Source organism: Dipodomys merriami, unplaced genomic scaffold (genome assembly GCF_024711535.1).
Source record: "Dipodomys merriami isolate MVZ:Mamm:240054 unplaced genomic scaffold, mDipMer1.0.p SCAF_22, whole genome shotgun sequence".
NCBI classification, from domain to species: Eukaryota; Metazoa; Chordata; class Mammalia; order Rodentia; family Heteromyidae; genus Dipodomys; species Dipodomys merriami.
This window is the reverse complement of record NW_027203604.1, coordinates 21,051,549-21,073,614: the sequence shown is the minus strand read 5'-3', so window position 1 is coordinate 21,073,614 and position 22,066 is coordinate 21,051,549. Positions and strand designations below refer to the sequence as shown.

Sequence of the window (22,066 nt, the reverse complement as noted above, 5' to 3'; positions counted from 1 at the left end):
AGAGTGCTAGCCTTGAGCTGAAGAGCTGAGGGACAGAGCCCAGGCCCAGAGTTCAGGCCCCACAACCAACAATAACAACAAAAACTTCACTAAAAAAAGTATCCACCTCCCTTAATGTATGGTTGCAGGATTTGATTCCTTTTAGCTCTAGGCCCAAAAGCATCTTGTTTCTTCAAAGCCAAGAAAGGACAAGAAAAACTAGAGTAGTTCTTGTAGTGAGATAAAAGCTGTATTTAACCTAACACAGAATACCATCTCATGGTCCTTGCCATAGTCTATCAGCTTTAAAAAAAATCACAGCTATTGTTAATGCATGGGCAGGGTAAGATTACATAACCACATGAACACCTAGAGATGGGAACTATGGGAGGAAAGGATAACCCAAGAATCTAGTCTGTTCACAAGCTCTTCTTCTATATGAGCTATAATCAGCTTTTCATCTTGGATTTCTATTACCAAAGGTCTGGCCAAGAAAAGATGAGGAAAGATCATAGGAAATGAGGACATAATCAAGTTAGAAATGCGGGTGCCTTTTCCTTTTGATTTGCTTATAAGCATTTACAAGTTACTTGGCCTAGCAATCTACCTTTTGGAATCTTTCCCAGAGATCTTCTCAAAGAAAGATTTTTTTCCGGGGTAGAGCAATACTAAGACTTGAGCATGGGCTCAGTCTTGCTCAGGCCATTTTAGCAGGAAAAAGTGCTGGCCATCTATAAGATCAGAATCCATCATGCTGACCATCTGTAAGACCAGAATAATAATCAGAATCAATCATGTAAAATAACATTTCACTTCTTCCAAAAAAAGAAAAGCCTCGTACCAGACAAATCCATTGCTGAATTTTATCAGACTTTTAAACAACAACTAACACCAATATTCCTTAAGAGTTCCACAAAACAGAAAAGGGAAGAATACTTCCAATTCATTTCACAAAGCCATTATTACCCCAATACCAAAATAAGATAAGGACTCAACAACCACAGCAACAAAAAATAGACGGATTCTCTTGATGAATATACATGTAAAATCCCCAATAAAATACTCAAATTCAACAACACAAACTCAACAACACAATTAAAAGATCATATACTATGATCATAGCAGGTTTATTCTATGAATGAAAATCAATAAATATAACAAAGCACATCAGGAAAATCAAGGAAGAATATCACATAATCAGCAATAGGTACAGAAAAGGTCTTTGTCAAAAGAAATTAAAGAGATACAAATAGGAAAGAAAAAACTATAAGGCAACAAAGAAAGATACTGAAGAATACAACAGAAGAAGTTCATGGATTGGAAAAGTTAATATTGCTAAAATGGCCATTTTATCAAAATTGTTGTAGATTCAACACAATTCCCATCATGATTCCAACGACATTCCTCATAGAAACTGAAAAAATGTTGCCCAGAACCGGTGGCTCACACCTATAATCCTAGCTACTCAGGAGGCTGAGATCCAGAGGACAGTAGTTCAAAGCCAACTTGAGCAAAAAAGTTCTTAAGATTCTATCTCTAAGGCAACCAGTGAAAAACAGGGCTAGAAGTGTGTCTCAAGTGGTAGAACACCAGCTGAGCAAGCAAAGGAAGAAGGAAACAACAAGGAGAAAATGGAGGAGAACAAAATAGAAAGAAAAGAATCTTTAAAAATTCATATAAAACAAAAAAGACCTTGGCTAGCCAAAGCAATTCTGAGTAAAAGGAATAATGCACAAATATCATAGTACATGACTTCAAACTATACTACTTAGCCACAGTAATAAAGGCAGCATGGTATTGGCAAAAACAGATAGGCCAATAGAAGATCCAGAAATAAGACCATCTAACCTGAAACTAGATCTGGTTTTATCCTATAAAAAATTCAAATCAAAATGGATCAAAGACCTCAAAACATCACCCAAAACTTTGAAACTACTAGAGGAAAGTGTAGGGAAAAGACTTCAAAGTCTAGATATAAACAATAACTTAATACAACTCCAGTAGCTCAGTAATTAAGAGGAAAAGAAGTAAATGGAATTTATCTTAAAAGAAGAAAGAAGACTTCTGTGTAGCCTAAGAAACAATTAACACAGTGGAGTGACAACCTAGAAAATTGAAGAAAATCTTTGCCAGGTACTTATCTGATAAAATCTAATATCCAAAACATATAAGGAACCAACAATTAAACACCAAAATAACAACAAATATTTCTATCAGTAAACGAGAAATTAAACTGAACAGACAAGAGGAACAAATAGCCAATAAATACTTGGAAAAAATGCTCAATATCCTTCCTATAAAGAAAATGCAGGCTGGGAAGGTGGCTCAGTGGTCGAGTGCTTGCCTTGCATGCATGAGGCCCTGGGTTTGATTCCTCAGCACCACATAAACAGAAAAAGCTGGCAGTGGTATTGTAGCTCAAGTGGTAGAGTGCTAGCCTTGTGCTGAAGAGCTAAGGGACAGCGCCCAGGCCCAGAGTTAGTTCAGGCCCCACGACCGACCAAAAAAGAAAGAAAATGCAAATCAAAACTACAATGAGAATCCATCTCACCCCAGACAAAGTGGCTATCATCAAGAAAATAAAAAACGAAAGGACTAGAGGCATGGCTCATGTGGTAGAGGGTTTTTCTAACAATCACAAGTTCCTAAATTCAAAACTCAATCCCAAGAGAGAGAGAGACAGACAGACACAGACAGACACACAGAGAGAGACAGAGAGAAGAAAAGAGAACAAATGTTTATAGGATATAGGGAAATTATTCATAGCTTGTGTGCAGTCACTGTGGAACTTGGTATAGAGGTTCCTCACAAAATTACAAATAAAACTTTTATTTGATTCATCTATACCACTTCTGAGTATATGCCCCAAATAATCAACTGAGTTTACTACAAGATGTCCATATACCCGTATTTATTATAGCACTATCCACAATAGGTGCCCCATTATCTGATGAATGGATCAAAAATGTGGTATATATAAAAATTGAATTTACTTAGTCATAATGAAGAATGAACTTGTATTGCTTGCAGAAAAATTGATGAAATGATAGGGACTTCATGTGCAACTCAGCCCAGGCCAAGGGAAGGAAGAGTTCTCCTTATCGGTGACAGTGGTAATAATAAATGAAGTCTGGACTTTAAGGGCAAACATCACACTGAGCAGAACACACAGACTATAAAATATAGACAAGTCTTACTGTATATCATAGCCCCAGTTTCCTCATTTTAAAATAGTATCATAACTACCAACAGCAGAATATTAATGTGAAGATTCTAAAACAAACTATACATATGTACCCAGACGGAATGTCTGATCCATGTAAAAGTTGAAAAATGCATGCTTCATTCCCCCTTCCATTCCTTAATAAAAATTAAAAAAACAACAACAAATAATAGCAGAGCAAAAGATGGTGGCAAGTGCTTCTAATTCAAATACTCAGGAGGCAGATGTCCATGCCTGAGCTACATAGTGAAAACAGCATATATACATATATATATATGGCAAACATTGTGTAATTGGTCTATATGAGACACATTTTTTAATTTGTTGAATCCTCAGCACCACCACATAAAATTCTATTATTTTCATATTCAATGTAAGAGCTATCCAAACAAAAACATATAGAGGTTGAATAACCTTCGAAAATCATACAACTAATGAGTGGCAGAGCTTGAGTTGTGCTCATCTGGCTCTGCTGTTTATACTATTATCCACTGTTACTTACTCTTACACTAGTTTGTTGGGCTGGTGTCTCTTTTTTTAGCACGACTAATAGCACAGGGCTTATTATTATTATTATTCTCAAGTGTTTTGGGGGGGCAGTGAATTATATAGTTATCTGATTGCATTGGGAAGAAAACTCTTAGGAGCCTCTCAAAGACTCCAGAGCTCAGCCAAGATATTCTTTCTTCCAAGTACCACTGACTAAGTGCTTCAGGAAGGAGGAACTGCTCTCTGCTAGAAAGTGAAAGGCTGCATGTACAATTACAATGTTAGTGGCACCGTTCAGGTGCTAACTCCCTACAGCTGAGATCAGCAAAGATGGAAAACTGCCTGCTCTGTAGGAAGCTGCCTTCTCAGCTCTGGAGTGAGTCAGATATTCCATAGTCAGAGCCAATGCATGGTTGTTATGTTCTACTTCCACGAAGAATAAAACCCCTCAGGCATTCTACAGTTATTTCCACTGAGTGGAGTCCACAGAACTCTTAGAGATGCATAAAACAGCCATGACACCGTTTACTGTAAGCAATTTACCTGCTTTAATCTGCTTCAACCACAGTAAGAGATAGAGAGGAAGAGCCTTGCTTCAGTTCCACTGGGAAGCATTTCCTGCTGATAGTTGCCAGGCCAGACAGCTCTGACCTCCATTTTAAGATATGTTCTTTCTTAGTGCTGGAGCTGTATGGAGAAGAACTTCAGATCAACTTCCTGATGTTAGATAGCTTCCCATTTCTGTGACAAATACCTGAGATAAAGGAGAAAAAGGGTTGTTTTGTATCATTCATAGATTTATTGGTTTTATCCCATGGTAATATGATGATGATTGCTTTGGGCTCTAGTAAAGCAGAATATCAGTAGTAGTTGTTGAAGTAGTAGCTATACAGTGGGATTTCAATTCAACATATCAACTTATGAGTATAATGCATCTTGCTCAATGTAACACCTTCCATCATTCTCAAAAATATGGAATGCTCCATGAATTTGCATGTCATCATTATGCGGTGGTCATGGTAATCTCTGTTTTATTCCAAGTTTAGTATATGTGCTGCCTAAGCAAGCATAAGTCAGAATATCTCAATGAGATTGCATAGCAAAGGAGGTATGTCCATCTCATGGCAGCCAGGAAAAAGAGAGCCATAAAAGGGTAGAGTCTCAATACCTTTCTAAGGGTTCACCTTCAATGACTTAAATTTGTCCCACTAAGCCCACCTTCTAAAAGTTCTATCACCTCCTAAAATGCACCATGGGCTAGAAGTCAAACCTTTATCTAGAGAACGTGGAGATACATCATTATCATTGCAATTGAGGTCTAACACACTTTGAGATTGAAGAGAAAGAAGGGAAATTACATGTACTTAATCTATATGAGGTACCACTGTTGTAAGGTAACTCAGTCAGCAAGAAGCAGAGAAGCCACATTTTGAGAGGTCGAATTAGGAGAGCTGGCATCTTCAGGTGAACTCCTGTCTCAAAGATCTACAGCCCAGAACAGAGTTTCAACCAAGCTCGTAAAGACCAAAACCACATGTTTTGGTGAAGACCAAGCCTTAACAAAAGCAGACCTTATTTGGGAAGTAAGCCAGGTACCAGCAGAACTTTCCATCTATGGAGGATATACCTTAACCTTTCCATATAGGGGTATATTTAAAGGCTACTCAGAGGTGAGTGAATCAAGTCGTTTACGAGGATAATCAAGGATGAGCATTCTCTGTAGCAAAAGCTCTCCTAAGACTAAACAGCATGACCTCTACAATTCAAGAAATGGCCTCATTCACCTCTAGGCTTTTTCAGCACTGGGTAGAAAGTGCACTCTACCCAATAAGGCACGAGGATGGCAGTGAGAAGTTACTTAGACTCAGCCTCCTCACTTCATCAGTTGCATGGTTGTCATCTTTGTGTCATGCAAATACAATGTTCAGTTGAACTGCCTTATTTAGATTAATTTCTATACTGAGGTGAGAGAGTCAAACAGCCTTATCATGTAGTCACTTACGCATTTCTCGCCAATGTTTAGTCCCTAGTGTGAAGTCCTGAGCTGACATTTCCTAGTGTCCTCTATCCCCACCAGTCAGTGATGGTCAATGTGACCTGACATACATCACTGCTTTCCACTGGGTTACTGTTTTCCAAATGAGTTGAACCAAATGACCTTCCTGCTTTGAGGGTTCCTGATATTTGAAACTGCTACTTTGATTTCCTGATAATAAAGAAGGCCATCAGCTGGCATTAGAGAGCTAGTCTTCCCACTGCTCTTGTGTTGGGCCAGTAGTAGGGTCTGGGAAATGTCTAGGTAACGGATCCAACCCCAAGTGATCAGGCTAGAGAGTAAGCTCTTGCATTTATGTTATCTGTAGATTCCCCATTCATTTGAGACCAACAATCTTAAAACTATCATAATCCATTTTTTAATTCCTAAGTGGTAAATGTCTAAAAATAAATATCACTGAAAGGTAAAATTAGGCATGTGCCTACACATGTGCTACGCAGTAGGCATATGAAAGAGGATCATGGTCTAATGCCAGCCCCAGGAAAAAAATGTGTGACTCTATCCAAAAAAGAAAAGATAGATAGGTAGATAGATAGATAGATAGATAGATAGATAGATAGATAGATAGATAGATAGATAGATAGATAGAGCAAAAGGTGGTTTCTGTTTGTTGTAATCCTAGCTGTGAAGAAACCGAGACATGAGGGTAATAGAATAAAAGAACAAGCAGAAAATGAACTCAACAGACCAAATCAACTTTAATGGAAAATTGAAGAGGAATGCCATGGTGACCTGAAGATAGTCAGGAGACATGAGGTATAATGGAGACAGGGAGGAGGGACTTAAGTAAGGTAATGAGGGGGGGGGTCACAGGTAGCTGGAGGGTTCAAGGAGTTTTGCAAGTTTATGGGGCAGGTCTGATTCCAAGAACATATGTTTGAGCAAGTCTCCTGCCCCATTTCTCACGTTCCTATCACCTGGGGAGTGGGAGGAATGGACTTTCATATTTAGATTAAGATTCTGATCTGGAGACTGGGCTGGAGAATTTTGGGAAGGTACCTTGGGGGAAGGGTAGTCAGTGGGCCAAGCCATGGGAACAATATTGAGTTATGAGACCAAAACAGGTTCCCATCACTAGCTACTCAGGAGGATCTCAGTTGGAGGCTAACCCAGACAAAAAGATAGCCTGAGCAAGAAAGTGAAACCCTACCTGAAAATAACTAAAGCAAAAAGAACTAGGATTGTGATTCAAATGATAGAGCACCTGGCCAGTAAGTTTAAGCTTCTGAGTTCAAACCCTAGTATCACTAAAAAAATTTTTTGGGGGGGAGTCCGGTCATGGGGCCTGAACTCTGGGCCTGGGCGCTGTCCCTCAACTCTTCAGCTCAAGGCTAGTACTCTACCACTTGAGCCACAGTGCCACTTCTGGCTTTTTTCTTTTTTGCTTATATGGTGCTGAGGAATCGAACCCAGGGCCTCATGCATGCAAGGCAAGCGCTCTATCACTGAGCCACCTTCCCAGCCCACTAAAAAATTTTTATTTAACATATTTTACTTAACATATTTATAAGATGATTTCTTTGTTGCTTTGTATGTCCCTCCCGCATGGTATAACCCCTGCTTTCACTGTATTTGATGTTGGTATAATTTGTGGAAGGGAAGGGAAAAAACAAATTGTTTAAATAGGGATACAGGTGGACCCATTGCAACAATGAGATGTACAAGTTGTTATGTCAAAAAACTAACTTTACAACTTTGGCCGGGGAGGGGGAGTGGAAGGGGTGGGAGTGAGGGGGTGGGAGATGGGAAGGGATGGGAAGGGGAAACAAAGGAGGAGGCAACAATGCTTGATAAGAAATGTACTCATTACTTTGCCCATGTAATTGTAACCCCTCTGTACGGTGTTTTCACAATAAAAAAAATGTATACTGATAAATTATAATCTTATAAACTACAAATGTAGTTTAAAGATCTCATTTTTTATGCTGACATAGAACAATATCTCATTCTGTTAAATAAGATGAGTAGATGAGTGTTCTATCTGATAAGGCTAGGTTTATAGCTGGGAAAGAGCTGGAGAAAGCACAAAGGAAAAACCAAAAGTGGATTGTGTATTCCAAAGTTATTTCCTTTGTAAACGTTAGAGCAGGGCAGCCTTCCTTGTTCTGCTAGCTTATCAGGGAATTTGGACATTACCATTGCTCTCCTGATTTCTCACAAGGTTATATAAGCAGCCCAATTTCAGTGTAGTGGTGTAGTGACACGGGACTTTAGTGTAAGTGATTCCATTTTGGTTCAGTTTGCTGGGCCTAGTACAGGAGTTCAGCCCAAACCAAAGGCCTATCATGAATTGTATTAAACCACATGAAAAGTTCAGTAGTCCATAAAGGGTTTTGGCTACAAGCAAAACAGAAAAACAAATGTCAGGAAGGAAGGAAGGTAGGAAGGAAGGAAGGAAGGAAGGAAGGAAGCAAGCAAGCAAGCAAGCAAGCAAGCAAGGAAGGAAGGAAGGAAGGAAGGAAGGAAGAAGAAAAAGAGCAGAGTGAAGTTAATTTTCATTTATTGATTTTTTTTAAGTTGGCAGCAATGGTGCTTGAACTCAGGGCCTCACACTTGCTTGCCAGGAGCTCTGCCCCTTAAGTTATACCTCTAGCCCCTTTTTGAGTTGGTTATTTTTGGTATAGAGTTTGACGTTCTGTCCTGTCAGCCTTGGCTATGATCCTCCTCTTTGTGCTTCCTCTACCACAGGGGATGAGGAGCTAATGTCCCTATGCCTAGACACTGTGCATCCCCAGCAGGTGGGATAATAGCTCCATGCGCCACACCCAGCCACTTGTTGAGTCTTATGTACTTGTTTTTGCTCAGGCTTTCCTTGAACTGTGATTTCCCCATTTTCATCTCCCAAGTCCTTAGGATTACAGGTTTGAGCCACCTCATCTGGCTCACTTTAACATAAAACTACAGATCAAGGAATATGGAAGACCATATAAATCACAATGAAGTACTCACTTAAAACTGAGCACCATTGGACTGAGCTGTACAGCTGGTGCATCAGGACACTCAAGGCCATTTCTAGTCAATCCTCCACAGATTATTGCCTCCTTGATACCTCATTCACAGTACTGGGAATCTTTTCCTAGTTCATTGCTTCCTTTTCTCTGCTCTCTCACTTGTCCTTTGTAACAGATGTATAGAATTCTGTCTTGTATTACAGCTTGTTTATTCAATCATTTATTCATTTGGCCAGTGTTTAATGAGTCTCCACAATGTGTTGTCTCAATGTGAAGCATATAACTCCTAATTTATAACTCCTAAAACTTACAAGGCTTAGAAAGTGGTGAGTGAGCAGCACACTATACATTACAGAAGAAAACATAGAAACACATACCAAGTGTGCAGCATGAGAAAGAGGCAATCTGATGTAGAAGTGTTTGAGAGGATGACCTGACTCACTATATCAAAGGGGTGTTAGGAAACTGGCTGCATTGATCCCCAGTTATTTCATCTTGCCTGTCCTCCAGCCCTAGCCAATGACATGGAGTTAGCAGCTGAATAGATGTCTGCTTTCAAGAGAGAAGTTACAAATTCCTTCTCCCATTATAGTTAATAAAAAGCTCTAGTTACTGCTTCTAAAAGACCTAAACAACACTCAACAAGAAATGTACTCATTACCTTACTCATGTAACTGTAACCCCTCTGTACAGCATCTTTACAATAATTTTTTTTAATCTGAAAAAAAAGACCTAAACTGCTAAGTGCCAGTGGCTCATGCCTGTAATCCCATCTATTCAGGTGGCTGAGATCTGAGGATTACGGTTCTAAGCCAGCCAGCCTTGGCAGGAAATTCCGTGAGACTCTTATTTCCAATAAAAGACTCAAGAAGGACAGAAGTGGCACTGTGGCTCAAGTAGTAGAGCACTAGCCTTGAGCACAGAGAGGCTCAGGGACAGATCTCAGGCCTCAAGTTCAAGCCCCAGGGCCAGCAAATAAAAAATTAAAAACATAAAACACCTAAACTGCAATGCTTAATTTTCCTTAGTGTCAAGGAAAGGTTTCTAAAATCCCAAACATTTTCAGAGAAGACTCCAGGGATAAAGTTTGTGTAGCTCTTGATGGTTTATCATAAGGCAGTGGGAGCTATGGCTGCCTTGGCCTTGTCAGCAGGGAACTGGCTCCAAAGATAGGATGGATTACAGGAACTTTCCAGACAAAGGCACATAAATCAAAACGAATGAAAGGAAAAACAGCCTTCTCTTAGCTTCTTTGAAAAGTATTTTCCAAGAGTGTGGGATAGGGGATGGTAAACAAAGTTTAAAAAGAAGGAATTAAGCCAGAAGTTACATGTCTAAAGCCAGTAAAGAACCTGAGTAGCTTGGCCCTACCCATCCTTCTCTCCTTCCTCTCTCTCTCTTTCTCTCTTTCTCTCATTCTCTTTTTCCCTTTCTCTCTCTCCCTTTCTCTCTCTCCTTCCTTTCTTTTTCTTACAGCTTAACAAATCAGCAGGATATATCAACTGGAAAATGATGTCAAGAAGATAAGCCATTTCCTCCTTCTCTTTCCAATTCCCCTTTTGGTTCAGACTCCATGTTCTGTATATGTTCTCTTATAATTTGAGATGCACTCCATAAATCAAGAGAAGAGCACAAGGTGATGATAACTTTAATGGGTCTGAATATCTGGAGCTCTCTTTTAAAAGAAACAGAGTAAATCTGATTTGGATTTAATATTAATTTAATAAAGATGTTGGTGATCTAAGGAAGCTTCATACTCTTTGTAATAAGCAGGCTGGAGTCCCTGGCCCAAACCCCTAGTGAAAATCATTGCACTCAGCCTTCCACAGCCTTCTGGTCCTATCTATGATGCACAACTAGGAAACTAAAGACAGAAACAGTAAGTCTGGCCTCCACAGAGGGCTATGGACTAATGCAAACAAATCAGTTCCACAAGGATTGGGGGAATCTATATGTCAGTATATTTATATCCCAGTTCTAGATAGATAGATACAGATATTTATCTATATAGAGAGATATAAATCTCTTTCCTTATATATATACATATATATATATATATCCCAGTACTTTCAAACATTAAAAAAAACTTCAATTTTTGTGAAAATATAGCCAAAATTCTGTACATTTTGAGGTCCTTTTTAAAATATTGTTTGTGCTGGTACTAGGTCTTGAACTCAGAGCCACGGAACTCTCTATTAGCTTCTTTTGCTCAAGGTTGGAAGTCTACCACTTAAACTATAGCTCCACTTTTGACTTTTTGCTTGTTAGTCTCACAGACTTTCCTGCCCAGGCTTGCTTCAAATCCCAGAGCTCAGATCTCAGCCTCCTGAGTAGTTAAGATTGTAAATGTGAGTTACCTACACCTAGCTGTCCTTTATTTTTATTTACTAAATCTGTCATTAGATCTTAAATACATTAAGTTGCCATATACAGCACAGGTTAACCAGTTAAATCTGAATTTCAGAAAAACAATAGATTATTTTCTTTGGGGGGGGGGGGTGGTCATGGGGCTTGAACTCTGGGCCTGGGTGCTATCCCTCAGCAATCCAGCTAAAGGCAAGTGCTCTACCACTTGAGCCACAGAGCCACTTCCGGTTTTCTAGTGGTTTATTGGAGATAAGAGTCTCACAGACTTTTCTGCCCAGGCTGGCTTTGAACCGTGATCCTCAGATCTCAACCTCCTGAGTAGCTAGGATTACAGGCTTGAGCCACCAGCACCCAGCAAATAGATTATTTTTTAGTTTTAAGTTTTCCAGATATTTGGAGCATACATATATACATATATATATATATATATATAAAATAAAAAATCTCTGTTGTTTATCTGAAATTCAAGTGTAACTAGGCACACTGTGTGATCCAAACCTACTTAACATGTTCCTTGCAACAATTAGCTGAGTTAGATAAAATGAGGATTCTGGACTGAGAGGATAAGTCCAGAAGGAGCAAGGAGTTAAAGGGTATTTGGAAAAGAGACAGGTATAGGTCAGTCATGTCCTTCCTTTAAGTTTCAATAGTTGTGGGATAAGAGCTTTTCCTGATATTCTTACATTGGTAAACATCTCTAGTATTGCTGAATACTGTTGCCTTTTCTAGATTATTGACATCTTCTCTAATCTTGCATATTTTATTAATTTTATTAATTTAAGCCTTTTTATTTTTTCTTTCTGGTGCTGGGGTTTGAAACTCAGGGGGCTTGTCAACCACTTAGGTTGCTCAACCACTTAGGTCATGACTCCAATTCAGCATTTTGCTGGTTAATTGGAGATGGAATTCTCACCAGGCTGGCCTCAAACTCAGATCCTCCAGGTATCAGAACCCTGAGTAATTAGGACTACTGCTGTGAGCCACTGGCATCTAGTTTGTGACTTTATGATTCTTTTCTCTTTTGTCTGAATTTACCTGGAGACTTTGTTATGATGTTTTTGTTGTTGATGATTTTTTATTTACTTTCTTGAATTAAAACACTTTTAATTTTGTCATTAAGACATCCTTTCTAATCCAAGTATTCAGAAATATTATATTTTGTAAATATACTTTTAGTTATTTACTTTTCAAAAAGAATGTGAGGATACAATGTATGGTAACTCTATTTATGCCCATGCTTCATAATTTTTGAAGTATTAGCTAATTTATAACAAAAGGAGTTCTTCCGTGTATATGCTTTGTTTCTGATTTTATCATGTTCTCTTACAAGGGTTTTGAATCTCTCCCCTGCCCCCTTAGGTCCACATTTCTCACCATCCAAGATAACAGTTTAGCTTCTGTCCTATAGAGATAGTTCAGATTTACCCACCTGCTACTGCCAAAATGGCTTTGAGGTTCTGAGCTGTCATTGACGCTGCCAGCAAGCTGAAGTCACTATGGAAGTATCAGGCCTGGACTAACCCTTTGGTTACTCTAGAAGAGAAGGAAGTAGTCAGTATTATGAGGGGTTCAAGTCTCATTGCTGCTCCTACTTACTCAGTAGCTGACTTTGAGCATGTTGCTAAACTTTTATCCAATTTCTATTAAAAGAGAATAACAACAATACTTATCTGCAAGGAATTTTGTTTCTATAAAATGAAGCATTCTGGCACAAAGTAACTGCTCGATAAAAGCAAAACTATTATAGTTACTATTGAATTGTTATAGTTAATTATATACTAATCAAATACTAATCAGGCACAAAAGTTAACCCTCAAAATACATATAATCAATGTGAGTTCTTGGGAGTTCAGTGTTGCTGATCATTACAAATGTCACAGATCCTGTCAGCTTCATTTAGATTTCTCAGGGTATGGCTTCACCATATGCAAAGTATCTGTCTAAAGCTAATTCCATGATGATGTGTGGTTTTGTGGGAATGCTTGATAAAGATAAGATTTGTATAGCATTCCCAGACTGTGTGGTATGCATGGGCAGTATGTGTGTATCATATATGTATATGTGGTGTGTGTGTGGTGTGTATGGTATACACAGTATTTGTATAGTGCAATGTACATGTGGTATGTGAAGGTGTGGTGTAGTCATAGGGTGTGATGTGTGTGTTACATGTAGTATGTGTGATACAGGGCATGTAGAGTGCAGAGTGTATGTGTTTGTGTAGTTGTGGTATGGGTGATGTGGGGGGTATGTATATGTATGCGTATGTAGTGTTGATATGATGGAGTGCAGAAATGGTATGGGTGGTGGGCATTTCTGACATGTGTGGGTGCTATGTGGGGATGTGTGGAAAGGGTGGAGTGTGTGTATAGGTGTGTAAACAGCAGCAGCAACACATCATTGATATGATGATGATGATGATGATGATGATGATGATGATGATGATGATGATGATGATGATGATAACGATGATGGTGATGGTGGCGTTAGTGATGATGATGATGCCCAACATCACAACAGCTGACCTATTGTTGCTGTTTGGGGCAGAAGATAGAAATCCTGAGAACACACAAACATGAATCACACACAAAAATAGTGAGCATAGGCTTCTCTTCTGAGACAGGAGAAGTAAGGTTCCCTTCTGTCCACATCCCCTCCAGCATCTGTTGTTGTTAGAGTTCTTGATTTTTGCCATTCTAACAGGAGTGAGGTGGTATCTCAATGTTGTTTTGATTTGCATTTCTTTTATGGCTAGTGATGTTGAGCATTTCTTCATGTGTCTATTGGCCATCCTTCTTTCTTCTTCAGAGAAGTTTCTCTTTAAGTCTTTAGCCCACTTATTTATTGGGCAGTTGTTTCTTTGAGGATTTGTTGTTGGGGGATTTAATTTTTTGAGTTCCAAGTATATTTTAGATATGAGACTCTTGTCTGTTGTATGGCTAGTAAAGATCTTCTCCCAATCAGTGGGCTTTCTATTGATCTTGCTAGCTATGTCCTTTGCCATGCAGAAGCTCTGCAACTTCATGCAATCCCATTTGTCCAACCTTTCTTTGATTTGCTGTTTTTCAGGGTCTCTATTCAGAAAATTTCGGCCTGAGCCAAGTAGACCTAGGGTTTCTCCTATTCCATCCTGTAATGTTTTCAAAGTGTCTGCTTTGACTTCGAGGTCTTTGATCCATTTGGAGTTGATTCTGGTGCAGGATGATATATAAGGATCTAGGAGAGAACTGAAGAAGTGAAAAATATCAAGTCCAATTGTGCTTTGGCATGGTTTAAATGTGTCTTTCAATGTTTACGTGTTGAAGGGGGTCAGGAGGTATGCCTTTGCATCTCTAAACCTCAGCTAAACACACTTTTTTCTTTTCTTTACAATGCAAGGCTCACTAACATACTTTGCCTTCATAACGAAAGGAAGCTGATACTAGTCTCATCTATGTTTTGAGGGATAAACAAAAAAATCTTAAATACTTTAATCCTTTATAATGACAGGTGACAGGGTGATACTCTGTGGTATGAACTGAAAGTTTATGAAGATACATTTATCTCAAAGCTAATTAGGTACATAAACTTTGTCTTGATGATTTTGTGTTTTGTTGTTTACCTTTGGGGTTAAAGGATGATTTTACTCTTGATGGTTGAGTTTTATATATTCTTTGCTGCATAGACTATGCATATAAAATATATCTATTTCCTAGGTCTATTTTTCAGAAGTTCTTATGGAAACACCACTAAGGACCTAAACCCTTTCTTCAAAAATATATTCATAATTCCACTACAAAACTAGGAAAATATTATCATGAGGGTTGATTTAATATTTCCATTCTGCTAAAGATGTTCTTATTCAAGAATAACAATGAATTTCCAAGACAGAAATCCAACACAAATAAAATGTGACCCACACATATACTTTTTAAAATTTCTGCCAGTCATGCTAAGAACAAAATTAGGATAAGTTAATATTAGCAATATATTTTGTTTTAGCCCAACATATCAAAAAATCAGGTCATTTCAACATGATTTATAATATTTGTGAAATATTTTACTTATATTTTCTTATGTTCAGGCTTCAAAATCTGGCTCAATTTCAATGTTGTACTTCAATTTCAATGCTAAATTACTACTGGAAATATCTGTATTTGACTTCACAAAATTTTATTATTGAGAAAACTAATATCCTCCAAAGTGCTTCTAAACATACTTCCCAATGATTGAATAGATATCATTTTAAAAGTTAGGTTTAGGCCACATGCTGGTGGATCATGCCTATAAGAATCCTAGCTACTCTGGAAGCCAAGATCTGAAGATCAAGGTTCAAAACCAGTCTAGACAGAAAAGTGTATGAGAATTAGCCACGAAAAAGCTGAAGGTGGAGCTGTGGTACAAGTATAGAGTTGAATCTTGAGAAAAAAGGGAAGGGGAAAGTGTAAGGCCCTAAGTTTAAAGTTTAAACCCCAGTACTGGCACACACACACACACACACACATACACACACACACACACACACACACACACACACACACACACACACACACAAAGTTTAAAGAAATACAATTGAATGGTATTTATTCTGTCTTTAGTGTGCTAGTCATAGTTCAAGTTATCAACAGTACACAAACAAAGACACGGTGTAAATTTTCAGGCCCAGTGTTCAACCCTTAAGTAGTATAATCCATTTCTAGTTTTATTTTTTATTTGTCTTATTTTTTTGTTCTTTGCTTATCCAGTTCACTCTCCACCCAGCAAACACTGTCTGCAGTAAGGCTAACTCCATCTTCTGAAAGATAATATCTGAAGATGTGGTCAGGAAAAGCAAAGGGCTTTACAATTTATTCCAAAGAGTGTTTGTTCACATATGAGCAAAGATTTTTTTGTGGGGTGGGGGAGGTATTAGCTTTCCTACACTGTCAAAGATAGGATTTAGGAAAGAAATGTTCAAGACATAAAAAAGACATTATATTAATTTCCTGTTGCTAGTATAACAAATTACCACAAAGTGAGCAGTTTTTTTTTAAAAAAAAAAAAGGTATGAATTTACTATCTTAGTCTACTGGAGGTCAGGAATCCAAATGAGCTGAAATTGAGGTGTAAGTGGGCATGTCCTCCTGGAATGTCTAAAGGAAAATCCATTGCCTTGCCATTTACAACTTCTGTTAGCTTCCCACATTCCTTGGTTTATGATTCAAGATTGTTCCAATCTCTGGTTCTCTAGTCACATCTTCTCATTCTCTGGTCCTCCTGTCTCCCTCTTGTTAGGTGCACTTGTGAACATACTGGGCCCATTAGGGTAAACCAAAATAATAGCTCTATCTCAAGATCCTTAATTTAATCACATTGCCAAATCTCTTTTATAAGGAATTTGGAGACTAGTGTGTTTAACTACTTGGCATGCCAGAGAATATAGAAGTATATTCTGAGAAAAATAAATACATCTTGGAGCCAGTGGTGTTATGTTAAGAGACAACAAAGAGGAAAAGGGTCTCCCGAATTCCTACGTTGCTTACAACCTCTCTCACAGAGTGATTGATCCCTGGCCCAGAAACTCAGGATTTAAGCCTTCCTTCTCAGCCCTCATAGGCTAATATATCATTATTCCCTCGGGGCCCTTTGTGGTTCCCGGCACATTGCTTTGTACCTGTAATTAATCATTCTTCAAATATTTTTAATATATCCCCTGCAGAGACAATATTCCAGGCATCCAGGATATATCCCAGAAAAGAAAAAAAATCCTGAATAGGTCTTACCCTCACAAGGTTGGTTATTTACTAGTAGAGGTTGGCACACAATAAACAAAACAAAGATGGAAATGATAGAACATACCAGAGAAATGGTTAGGGGCTTTAAAGGGAAATGAAGCAGGAAAGCAGGTTAGTTGCAAGGCTTAACAAGGTGGTTAGGACACTCTTAGCTGAGACATTTGAGGGGAAGGGGGGCTGCAGCCTCTGGTTTAAAAAATTTGAGGAGTCATACTCTGAAGCCAACTTAGGTGACCCTGCGCGCAGGGTAACTAGTTACCTACAAAAGGAAACAGACCAAGAGGCAGTCAGAGAAGATGGAGACCGATCAGCAGAAGGCTTTGTCTCATCAGGCTCTACAGAAATGTGGTCTCTAGAGAACTGGGATGCAGGTCTCACTGTCTTTGCTGGCTCTGAGGCCTTGATCTGAATGGTGTACTTAAGGGGAAAACTTCAGGTTGGGATTCTCACTGGCAGGGAAATGAGGCCTGGCCCTCTCTCTATGACTTCATCACATGCTTCCATGTGGGGGACAGAGACCTGGAACACCTGTCCTGAGAACAGGAGGAAACCCAAGTAGCCTGTATGGTGCTACCTTCCTTGCAGGGGACAAGCAGGCTCTGAGTTCAGGCTTCCTGCTTTACCTGCTGGGCAGCTGACTGTGGGGCACATCCCTCATGTTCACAGCCCGCTAATCTCAGTCCATCTCGGGCATCCTGGGAGACCTTCCATGCATGCGCAGCCTGCCTGAAAAGCTGCAGAGAACAGGAGAGGGAAGTAGAAGAAGGGTTGGGAAGGGAGTACAGAAACAGAGCCCGGCTCTTCTGGAGCGAGAAGGGGAGAAGGGACATTATGAAGCTCCTTTGTTCCAGTTGCTGTGGAGTGACAAGGGGCTAAGCGATTTGCATTACTGTATTTGTGGCAGCCGCCTGCGCTGCACTTGGGTGGTCTGGTACAGTGTAGGGTAGCAGCCTATTAGCAGTATCTCGGGGTGATTTATGTAGCTGTCAAGCTGCCTTCACCAGGGGACAAGGGAATCCAGGGCACCATTCGCAGCCGTTGCTCCTTCTGAGAGGGTAAGTAAATGCAGGCAGAGAGAAAGAAAACAGCCCAAGGTGCCACCCCTCAGCCTCTGGGTCCCCTAATGACGAGTTCCTTCAATAGAAAAACATCCAGCTGCCCACCGGAGACTGCTCTTACAGAGCCACTCTGTCTAATAACAACCTGCAGCCAGGGCCCAGGGGCCCGGAGGGCAGGCAGGACTGGCTGGCAGGCTGCCACCCAGACTGCACAGGACCAGAGTGGTGAAGAGATAGCAAAAGGCTGTGTCCCTCCAGCTGGAGAGATAAGGGTACAGGGGCCCTGTGCAATAGTCCTAAAGGCTGTGAGGACAAGTGGACTGCACCAACTGTCACATCCTGCAGCCAAGGAAAGTACTGTCACATAGATGCCACCCACAACATCCCAAGATGTTTCACTCATAAAGGCTCAGAGTGCCCAGGACTGCTCAGGGATCACCAGACCTCATTTACCATTCCACATGGGCACAAAGGCCTGACAGAGCATTGTAGTTGCGCTGGAGATTGTAGAGACAGATTCATGTTAAAGATGGTGGAAGCACCCTTTCGCAGTCTCATATACTCCTGGTTATCACTCCCTTCTTATATGGTATAGAAGGCCAATCTATTCATAACCACCACCACACACACACACACACACACACACACACACACACACACACACACACACACACACACACACACACACACACACACACACACACCAAAATAAACACCAGTTTGCTATGTAGGTATTGGGGCTTGAACTCAGGGCTCCCCACTCTCATTAGGCTTTTTTGCTCAAGGCTAGTGTTTTAACTTTGAGCCACACAACTACATCTATAAATACCTGTTATCCACCCACAAACATTGTGACCCCAGGGGAAGGCTAGCTCTTTCATTTGGTGTACGATTGACAGAAGGAATCAGTTCAAAACTTTAGTGGTTTTGGGGGTATGTGTATGTGTGTGTGAGAGAGAGAGAGAGAAAGAGAAACAGACAGACATACAGATAGACAAAGATCCCTACAACAGTATTTCAATTCTTTACAATGTCAGGGGTTTTTCTTTCTCAGACCTCTTTTCTTGCCTCTGCCAACTGGCATGTAGGGTTTTGTGTTTGTGATACAGCAGTGGAAAGCAGGTGTTTCATACTGAATTTGATTCCCAGCCAGAATATTTCAGGGGGAGGAGAGCAGAAAGGAATTCTTGATTATTGTGGAAGCAAGGAGAAAGGAGAAAGGGTTGTATGCTTTCGACAAACAACTGTGAACTGCACCTCATCCTTCCCCCACTTCTCATTCAAGATCTTTGCCTGCTCTTGATATAGTAGGATTCATTGCTCCTGAAAGGGGGTCCCCTGAAGAGGAAATCCCTTAGCTAGACCCACAGAGACACAGGTGGCACCAGCAGCTGCAATGTCCCTTGAGTTTCTTGACTTGGCATGAGCTCTGTAGACTTGGTCTTTTAACAGTCCTTTCAGCACTGGAGGGACAATGGGCATTTTAATAGGCTTCCTGTTCGTTCAGATAGGAAGCTGCTAATGCCTCACTTAGAAATGGTGCCTAGAGGTAAACATGCCAATTGGCTCTCCTAGCACCTGATTTGCTCCTCTCAAGGAACCTTGAGAACTCACTCAGCCAGAAGTTCACAAGTTTGACAGTTCAGTTCAGGGCATGGAAAAGCGTGGATTTCCCACTGCCAAAGGCCTTTTGAGGACCCGATGCCCGTCTGTTTTCCAGGGCACCATTCTTCTACCCTTTCTCTGGTATAAAGGGAACAGCTGCCCTAGATGCGGGGGCTACAGCAAGCTTGGCCAACATTCCTATTATAATTCCCATCTAAGCCTCACACAGGTGCCCCCATGTCCAGCCATTAAATACAACGCTAGGTTCCCCGAGCTTGCTTATAATTTGAAAGGTAAAACATAGACCTTCTATGTTCTCTGCAAAGGTCTGCACCAGTGTCCCTCATAAGACTCCTTCTCACCACATCACACCCCTTTGGGATTCACAAAGCACAAGAGAAGGCTTTGGAAAATTGTTTTCTGGACAGTTGCTTAAAGATTCTGGGAAGAGACTGTCACACAGATATGGAAAAATATTGTCCATTTGGGGTTGCTCTTTAGGAAGAAGAAGAAAGCTGATAGAAGTATAATTTGCCATTTGATAAGTTGTCATTTTCTGATACACTGTGTGATGGAAGCTGGAAATGGGCGTAGCAGGAATGATTTTTCTTCTAAAACTCTTCTAATAAGGCTAGAAAATTAATTTTTTTGTCAGTCACAGGGCTTGAACTCTGGCCTGGGCGCTGTCCCTCAGCTCTTCAGCTCAAGACTAGCTCTCTACCACTTGAGCCACAGTGCCACTTCCAGCTTTTTCTGCTTATGTGGTGCTAAGTAATCAAACCCAGCGCCTCCTGCATGCAAGGCAAGCACTCTACCACTGAGCCACTTTCCCAGCCCAGAAAATTAATTTTTTATTAAGTTGACAGCTGGTAAAACTTTCACACTAGAATTGGACAATTTCTGCTATCGGAGTTGCAAAGTTATCTCCACAACCTACTCTTCCATTTTCCATACACACATTCAGCCTCATTGGTTCCCATTCAGGACATTGAGATGGCTTTCCAATTTTCTACTTATCCTGTTTTTCTATGATTTGCTTCCTAAAGCACAACCCAGATCTCCCTTTTGCCATCCTCTGAAGTATTCATTGGATTGCTACCCCTGTCTCCCAAACTTGAGAATCAACCTGTTAAGTCTTTTCTTACTTTATCTTTCCTGCGGAAGACACAGAAGGTTCATCGGGTTCCATCAAGTAGAAGACCCCCCCAAATGGGGTTTAAAATTGTGTGAGATTGATGAGGGCTAATAGAAGAAATAGAAAGTTTGGGAAGACTAGAGGGAAACCAAGGGATGGTGGTGGCTGTTTAACCACAAATGAAAAATACAATGAAGGAATGTCTAATAGAAGTGCCTCAAACTGCTTTGGAATATTAAAAAAAACCATTGTAAGCCATGGGGAATGAGCCACTCTAAAGGAATTTCAGCCAACAACTTACCAACAAGTATGGCTAGTCATTGGCCCAAGAAGGCTGTGGGAAATGCTTGTGGCCTTGGAAACACCTCATATGGAGTTTAGAAAGCAGGAGCTGGAGCCCTGTTCAATGGCGTTTAATGGAGTTGAAGATCTGAGAAGGATATTATCATAGACATTCTCATGGTTGCCACAAGATCCAAGTCAACCAAGAAATGGCCCACATGTCCACAGTACACCCCTAGTTCCACATGCCCATGTCTTTTCCATGGCCTTCTCCCTTGCAAGTAATGTTTCTTCTCCATTCTGTTGTCAAATGCAATTCTACTCCGTCTTCAAGGCTCAGCTTGAGTCATTTTTTAATGAATTTTTTTATCTGGAATTATGATACTCTGCTTGCCCCTCTACTGTAACACATCTTTGATTAGAAGTAGTCAGTTTTCTCTTCTTGTTTTCCTTTACTGCCAGAATTATTTCACTTATTTTCATATGACAAAAAAATCTGGCCTGAGACCCAAAGAAACATAGGTCCCATGGTTTCCCTTGTTTGCAATAACTAGTATACGTCTAAGATAATCTTACCAGACAAGCAGAAAAGGTCAAAAGCTATGTGCATGTGACCATATAAGATGATGCTAAGCGAAAGCAAAACTAACCCCAAAATAAGAACACTAGAGGGTTTTTCTTTGTTGCTGTTGTTTTTAATGTACTATGAGATTTTTTTGATTCTTTTGTATGTTCTTCCCCCATGGTATAACCCCTGTGGTCACTGTATTTGATTCCAGTGCCCTGCATCTTGTATATATTTTTTTCTAATTTGGGGAGGAGAAGGGAAATAACAAAATACTGAAACAAGGATACAGGTTGACCCAATGTAACAATGAGATGTACAATACGCTATGTTGAAAACGAACTTTACTTGGGGTAGGGAGAAGGAAGAGGTGGGGAAGTGAGGAGGGAAGGGATGGTAGGGGAAAAACAAAGGAGGGGGTAACAATGCTTGATAGGAAATGTACTCATTACCTTACTCATGTAACTGTAACCCCTCTGTACATCACCTTTATAATAATAAAAAAAAGTTAAGAGTTTCACTATGACCTACTTTTTCCTGGTTGTTGACTATAAGTTTTTGTTCCTTTGTAGGTAACCTGTATACCATGCATGATTGTTTTTAATA

At 40.0% G+C, this 22,066-nt stretch overlaps 1 pseudogene; it reads right to left on the bottom strand.

Moving 5' to 3' along the window:
• Positions 1 to 4,657: 4,657 nt before the first annotated feature.
• Positions 4,658 to 4,757, bottom strand: LOC138834960 (U6 spliceosomal RNA; annotated as a pseudogene).
• Positions 4,758 to 22,066: the final 17,309 nt, after the last annotated feature.